The 8453-nt window shown below is 38.2% G+C and overlaps 1 long non-coding RNA gene across 1 annotated transcript; it reads left to right on the top strand.

Moving 5' to 3' along the window:
- The first annotated feature begins 34 nt into the window (after window positions 1-34).
- LOC145719976 (uncharacterized) lies at window positions 35-7231 on the top strand. Its single transcript, XR_014142718.1, has 3 exons — window positions 35-1952; window positions 2565-2623; window positions 7074-7231. It is a non-coding gene; the product is annotated as an uncharacterized LOC145719976 (long non-coding RNA).
- Window positions 7232-8453: the final 1222 nt, after the last annotated feature.

Consider the following 8453-nt stretch of genomic DNA (forward strand, 5'->3'; position numbering starts at 1 on the left):
CTTAACCAACTGAGCCACCCAGGCGCCCCTCAAAATCAACTCTTTAGCAATCCTAATTGCACCTGCAAAATTGCTTCTGTCATGTAACACCGCATGATCATGGACAGACAGGGCATCTCATCCTACATTCAGTCCCCGGGGTTAGACCGGGAAATCTTAGGGAACATTTTATAATTCTGCCTACCATTGCCTCTTTTCAACTTATTTCTGATTTGGCTCTTCTAAAAAGAAACTGTTAGTTTTGTTGTATTACTAGAACATAACTTATGTTTTGCTGTAAGAGAAGTTCAAATGGAACACAGAAGTATGTAAAAAGGTTAAAATCTGTAATCTCACTTTTTAGGGAAACAACCTCAAGGGTTTTTGCTGTGCTTTGGAGGCAAGGTAACTTCATTCCACTCATTGTTTTTTCTGTTGAGACTGGTAACAGATGAGATCCCAAACTTAAATTCTTTTATATTGCACAAGGCAGAGGATTCTTTTTGTTGACTGCTGGTGTACTAGTTGATACGTTGAATCTACAAGGTGGCACAGCATGCATATTTGAAATATGCTACTTCATTACAGCCAGAAAATATTTTACCGGCAACATTATACTACATTTTTAATAAGCACAGTTCTGCATTGCAGCAATATGCATAAAATATTTATATAAGAATCAACTCCCTAAAAATCTAACTTACTAAGCAGAATGATGTACTATAATTTTGAGGGTTAGAAAACAAAGGAGATTTAGTGGACAAGTGAATATGGTCTTTAAATAGTTTAAAAAGCACACAAAAAAAGAGAATAAATTATTTTGTATGGATCTAGTAAGTAAATCTAGGACTGAAGGATAGAAGTTTCAAGAAGGGGGTACCTGGATGGTTCAGCTGACTCTTGATTTTGGCTCAGGTCATGATCTCAGGGTCGTGAGATCAAGCCCCGCATTGGGCTCTGTGCTGAGCTTGGAGCCTGCTTAAAGATTCTCTCTCTCCTTCTCCCTCTGCCCCCGCACCCACCCTGCTCCACACACAGGCTAAAAATAATTAATTAATTAATTTTTAAAATATTAAAGTAGTTGCAAGAAGGTATATTTCAGTATATAAGGATACTTTTTATTAAAAATAAAAATAACTCCCTGGGCAGGAACAGATTTCTAGGAAAACCAGTATATTTTTTTCCAGATGAGGCATCCTGACTGCTAAGAGTGTTATATAGCAGGTTTCAGCTTACTTCATCTGAAAAGCACCAGATAGTAAACCTTTTCTGCTTTGTAGGCCATACTGTCTGTCACAACTCCTTAACTCGGTAGTTGTAGAATGAAAGCAAGTATAGACAATTACATGAATGAATGGGCATGGCTGTGTTCCAATAAAACTTTATTTACAAAAACAGGCACCGGGCCAGGTTTGGTCTGTGAACTGTGGTTTGTCAACTCCTGCTATATATCATTTCCTAAACTGGGTGAGAGAAGGACCTAATCGCCCTCCAATTAATTCCCTTCCATACTCAAAACTTCAGTGTTACATGCTTCTCTGATGAGGATGTGGAAAAGCATAGATATCATTAGTCAAAAGATCCTTCCAGAAGGAACTACCCATACCCATCCCTCATTCAGTTGTCATCCAGGTAATTGCAATGGGAAATTTCAGTTAAATGAAATTTAAGCTGCATGACTCCAAATAACGGGGAATGCTATGCACATTTTTAAAAATGGAAATCTGAGCATGCATTGTGGGGCCCTAAAATGAAATAGTTAATATATTAAATAGCTGAACACAGGAATGGGACCTTCATGGAATATGTTGACAGGACAAAAAGTTGAAACTGTTGGCAGAAAACCAAAGTCAATATCAGAGCCAAGCAAATACTGCGTGCAGTGCCCCGTTAGGAGAGCTGGAGGACCATCCATTTTTAAGTGGCGGGAGACACCCTCACCTCCAGAGCCAGAGAAGCAATTGGGCTCTCAGGTAGAGAATTTCTATTATTCTGATTGCTTCCAAATAGTTGTTTTTTTTTTAATTAAGCATAATTCTACTTTGAGAAGAAGCTATCAGTATATGTTCTAATTTCCAGTGTATTTATAGAGTGTAGAAGAAACTGATATTCTTCTATATGAAATCTTTTAGCGTAAGATATTTTAAAATCAAAGAGAATGTTGACTGCTTTAAAATTTTTCAATGGGCATTAGTAATTTGAAAGCTTTTCTTAGGGATTCTGGACCCTAACCATTATTATTTGCCATTATTTATTGCCATTATTTACAATCAGTTTCTTTTTGTTCAAGTCAAGAGGTTTCACAGCCGTTTAATTCCCCTCTACCAGTTCCCTTTCCATAATTATCAATAATATCGGCGGTAAGTGAGCAAGGAACACAACAGTAGTCTAGAGATCTCAGTTTGTATCTTGTGCCAAGTCTCCAGCATAAAATATTCAGAAAGCTCTTGTTCCCTGTGCTGGTAATTATGTGCTTAGACTTGCAATGCAGACATTTATAAGAAGATCACTATCACCTTAAATGAAGGTTCATGTTAAATATGATGTTACCAGCAGGGTCACGCGTGTGTTGCTTTCTCTTTTAGGATGATTTCATTCAGGCAAGCAGCTTATCTCACTTGCTTCTTTGCTACCGTTTCCTGTGGTGAGTGGATTGTCTCTAAGATCTAAAGTTGTGTGTGGGAGAGAAATAGTTAACAAGACATGCCAGCCCTGGAGAAAACTATTGAACAGCTTTGGGAAGGAGGCAGACCCAAGAAGTCAGGACACAAATCCTTTTACTATCCAGGGGCAACTGCCACTTCTCAGATGTGTTGCCTGAGATATACCAGGGTGGGGGAGCCCGGAAGTGAGAACGTCTTTGGGCATGTGTGGGCAGAAACTGCTGTTGGCAAATAACTCTCTACAAAAAAGATCTTAAACACTCAGCCCTCTATTTTTATTATCAATATATTTTAAAAATCAACTTTATCTGAATATTCAGCGTGTAGACATTTTAGAGTGTCTGGATCCAACCCAAGTGTTGTAATAGGTACCGGGTGCGTATTTTTACTCTTTTAGGCCACTGGGGAACTGCTTCAGAAATGAAAGTATTTGGCTTAAATTTAAATTAGTAAATCATCCATTTGAATAGTTTTGATTTCAACACCAGGTTTTGAACGTATTTCTCTCTCTAGCCATTCCACTAAATTTTCAGGGACTAAAGATGATTCTGGACACTGTTTTTCATCAATCGTTCTGGAATGGAGTTTTCTCTGAGCCACCATTATGGGTAGATTCTGAGTCTGTGTTGACTTCACACGGCCATACCATAATGGTTATTTACCTACCTCTCAGATGTATGGCTAAGATAAACACCTTTTGGATAAGGGTTACATTTGTAAAGAGATATAATTTCTTCAGGAAGAAGCTGTTTTTCCCCTCCTAAACCAAAATCCCCCACATGTTTAATTGCTTTTGTGAGCCATGATCATTAAATCCATTGAATGCTGAGGAGTAGAAGCCAGAGATACCATAGACCATGGCCACTTCAGTTTTATCTTTTTGGCAAAAAAAAAAAAAAAAATTATGATCATCCTAGGAAAATTAGAGGTGCAGGTAAGCAGAAAATGAGAAACTGCCTATTATCTATAGTCTTATAACACAGAAATGGCCACTGTTAAAAATTTTTTTTGGTCTTTCAGAAATTTTTCTACACATGTCTATTTACACATTTAACAAAGATGTTATTAATTATAGATACTTTGTTTATAACTTATGTTTCCCATTTATAGCTGTCTTTTTATACATATCATGTTTTTTTGGAGCTTAGTAATCTTCCCTAGTCATGGTATTTTTGTATACACATTCTTATACACACATTCAGTTATTTCTGTAGAATAAAATTTTGGAAATAAAAATGTTAGAAAGGTGTGAATATTTTGGAAGGTTTTGTGATGTACATCATGAAATTATCTTTCAAAAAGGTGATTCTCCAGTTAACCCTCTCCACCAGCAGATAAGAGTGATAATTTATCCCACTTAGGCCAACTCCAGTAGTTGTCTATATGACTTGATATATATTCACCTTTCTGGAAACTGTATCCTAATTTGTTTCTGGGAAACTGCTGCCTCCAAGTTTGGGTCTCTGAGGTTGTGACCCAAGCAGTAAACAGGGGCACACATCCTGCTGGCTACAGTGACCCGATCAGAGCCAAAGGTCTGCAACGAGACCTTTGCTTACACTTCTAGAAATAAGACTCTTCTTTTTACTATTATTTCCAATTGACTTGAACTATTGGAGAATGCAAAGCCCTGAGCTTCTGGCACCTTGCCACTCTGTGGATCCTGAGAGCAACAGTAACAGAGCAAAGGGATGAAGACAAATTCAATCTTGATGGGATCAGCCCAGTACCCTGTCCAGTGATTCCTGAAGCCAAATCTGCCATGGACTTTGGCCTCTGAACCAATACATTTCATTTATACTAAGTCACATTGAACTAGGTTTTTTATCATTTGCAGCAAAATCAGTACATCAACATTGGTAACTTAGATAATTAAAAATTTTTGCTAATCTGGTGAGTAAAATGGCATCAGCTGTTTTAACTTGACTGTATTTATGATTCTTACCAATTTTTCTTATACTTACTATTTGCTTGTGTTTCTTTTGTAAATTACCTTTTCATATCCTTTGCCCATTTTTTTTAAATGTAGTGTTTTCTTCTCCTTATCGATTATGTAGTTTTTTTTTTTAATAAGACCAAATAACCTGCCCAAAGTCCATGGACATATGAGACAGTGTGACATTATTTTATGTTATGGGATAACTTAATGTAACAGTGCTTTAAAACACTCTAAAATACAACACGAACAAGCCCATCCTCGTTATTATATTATTATATAATATAACAGTATCATTGACTATAGCACCGTTATCATCATCATTTCCAACTTATGAGGATAAGCAAGAACACCTATTAGAACTTTCCTCCCAGCCTGTTCCAAAGTTGGTGTGTTTCAGTTGCCGCATTCTATCAGCCAAGTCACATGGCAGTTCACAAAGGCTTAGTTGCAGAACGGGAACTCCCAGGCTAGCACAGGGTATTGTTTGTACTCATGTTTGTGCGCTGGGATGGGGGAGGATGGCTGCTTGGTAACTAGGAATCAGCCAAATACACCAACTATTTAAAACACAGGTTACTTTGCAGTTAGCGTTGTCACTGGACCAGCTATTCAGGGTTCTGTGTGTATCTGAAATCTAGGCCTATACACCTGGCAATTTGTATTCCCATAAGCTTCCACCTGAAGGATCTCTGCTTTTTCTAAAAATGAAACTTACCGAAGGGTTAATCATCTTAGCCACACCTCCGAGAGGAAGAAAATCGATCTTGCTGGGTTAGGTCATCCTAATAGAGCTCAGGGCTAGAATCCCCAGAGGGGTAGGGTAGTGCAGAGGAAATTCTAATCTTCAATGCTTAATGAAACAGGTGTCTAAGCTGCCCATTCCCCGAAGGGCAATACAAAAATAGACGTCCTAGGGATGGACAAAGCTGTCATTGGAATATCCTGTGGTTAACAGACAGTTGACAGACAGATAAATGCACTGCCTGAGTTGGAAAAGCTTATTAAGCTGACTTTAAAGCGGGTCTTTCAAGGTAAACTCAAATTCATGTATTAAAGTTTACTTTTAATATATGAAACAGTAGAACAGTAAAGGTAGCACTTAATACTCTAATAATATGTGGGATGCAGGGTACTTTAGAACTGTGAACCATTCCAAACAGCAAATAGTTCAGAATGGATTTTCAATTTAGCATATGCATGCATTTGCCTTTTCTTATAGAAACCAAGCAAATAAACGTACTTATCCCAATAAGTACCCAATAACTCTTGGTTTGTTTAAATTAAACTGAGATGAGGAACAATATTTGACATCGCACACTAGAAAAGGGAACAGGATTAGGAATGAAAAGAGCTAGGTTTCTCTCCTAGTACATTCACTAGCCATGTGGGTCTTGCGCAAGTCTGTATTGCCCTGAGACTCAGTTACTTAACTTCTTTCTGTAAAAACAAATCAAAACAAAACAAAAAAGTCAGAGGCATATACTGAAGTCTGTCTCTAACTCCCCTTACAGAGCTATTTGTTATGAAGGGTTTTGAGAAAGAGATCCTACATTGTTTTTTTTTTTTAATGTGTTTATTTGACTATAGTTGACACATAATGTTATAATAGTTCTAGGTGTACAACATAGTGATTCAACCTCTCTGTACATTCTATTCTCCACACAAGTCTAGCTACCATATGTCACCATACAACACTGTATAACAGTATCATTGACTATAGTTCCTATGCTGTGCCTTTTATGCCCATGACTTATTTATTCCATAACTAGAAGCCTTTTATTTTATTTTATTTTATTTTATTTTATAAATAGGCTCCACACCCAGCATGGAGCCCAATGCGGGACTTGAACTCATGACCCTAAGATCAAGACCTGAGCTGAGATCAAGAGTTGGGCGCTTAATTGACTAAGCCACCCAGGCGCCCTGGGTATTATTTTTTTTTAATATTTTATTTATTTATTTGAGAGAGAGAGAGAGCACAAGTAGGGGTGGAGGAGAGGAGAGGGGCAGAGGGAGAGGGAGAAGCAGACTCCCCGCTGAGCAGGGAGCTGGCTGCAGGGCTCAATCTCAGGATCCTGAGATCATGACCTGAACCAAAGGCAGATGCTCAACCAAGTGAGCCACCCAGGTGCCTCCCTGCCTGTTATTTTTAAGTCATGGTATTTTCGTAGCATGTTAGACTACAGGGAGAAACCAAGCTAGAATTGTGTTTTCTTGTGGATAATTTATGTGCAAATTATCCTATGATTTCGTAAAAATCAACAAGTTTTTTTATGTAGAAGTACCCATAGAATGACTTTAAATAACATAATGCCTTGTTCAAATAGTCACCTCAATATGTTTCATTCTACCTCTATAGTTAAAGTCCTGTTGTAAAGCTCTTTGGGTGTTTAGTGGAGGAAATAAGAAGGTTCAGAACACAAATATAGTTCTATCAAAATAATTATTCGCATTCATTGCAAATTAATGTTTTTTCAATTATTGTATCACAGGATGCCTGACTCAACTGTATAAAAATACCTTCTTCAGAGGTGGGGACCTAACTGCCGCATACACCCCGAATGCCCAACATTGTCAGATGATGTGCACGTTCCATCCTAGGTGTTTGCTCTTCAGTTTTCTTCCTGAAAGTTCCACCAATGACACAGGCAAAAGGTAAAAGCTGATACGTCGTTATCGGAGAAACCAGTAATTTTGCAAAACAGAACGAGTTGTGGACAAAAAGGTGTAGATATTGCAGGGTTATGTTTCTCAAATGAGGTCCAAGGGCCAGCTTCACTGGAATCACCTGGAGTGGTTCTTAACTGCTAAACATTCCACAAGGCACAGGGAAGCCCCCATGACAAAGATTTTCTGGTCCCAAATGTCAATAATGCAGACGTTAAGAAACCTGCATGTCAAACAGTTGCTGCATTGACCTAAAGTCATAGACACTAGGCAGTGTCTATCCAAGGCCTCAGGAAGAATGCTTGAAAATCATTGGGTTGAGTGATTGTCTCGAGAAAGGGTCTAAAAACGGGTGACTATTTCACCTGAACAAGGGAACATACTATCTGACTCAGGATTGTATTTGTGGATAGCACAGTCCTAAGAAGGTATAATGGAAGGCAAATATTTTGTTGAGAATGTCACTGAGTAAGATCCAGAGCTTGTGACCTCAGGAAAGGTCTGTTCTGAATGGGCCTGTAGCGGGCACCTGTGGTATGATTAGTGTGTGTGTGCATGTGCATGCGTGCATGCGTGTGTAAGCGCGTGTGCATGCACATGCAAATATATATTATTAACTGGCATTTTGGAAAAGTAAGAGTCCTGAAAAAATAGCCATTGAAGATCTTATGAGGTCATAAAGTTGACTGAGTGTAGCCATGGTTTCATCACAATTTTATCTCACTTTGATCAATATCCAGAATGAGCATTTCTTCATTGTTCTCATTTCCATATCCATAGGTCTTTTCTTTTATCTTAACTCCATTTGAATTTAAAAACTGGGAATTAGATCATCACCCCCTGATTCTACATGTTAAACTTGTACAGAAAACCTAGACTCTGTGTGAGAGGGATCAACTTTAAGTTGAGTTAGGTTCAAGAATCTTTGTGAAAAAAGAAAGAACAAGAATCATATGATCCTCTCAATAGATGCAGAAAAAGCTTTTGACAAAGTACAGCATCCTTTCTTGATCAAAACTCTTCAGAGTATAGGGATCGAGGGTACATACCTCAATATCATAAAAGCCATCTATGAAAAACCTACAGCTAATATTATTCTCAATGGGGAAAAACTGAGAGCTTTCCCCCTAAGGTCAGGAACGCGGCAGGGATGTCCACTATCACCACTGCTATTCAACATAGTATTGGAAGTCCTAGCCACAGCA

Source organism: Leptonychotes weddellii, unplaced genomic scaffold, assembly GCF_054177405.1.
Source record: "Leptonychotes weddellii isolate Sample4059 unplaced genomic scaffold, ASM5417740v2 HiC_scaffold_8873, whole genome shotgun sequence".
In the NCBI taxonomy this organism is placed as follows: domain Eukaryota; kingdom Metazoa; phylum Chordata; class Mammalia; order Carnivora; family Phocidae; genus Leptonychotes; species Leptonychotes weddellii.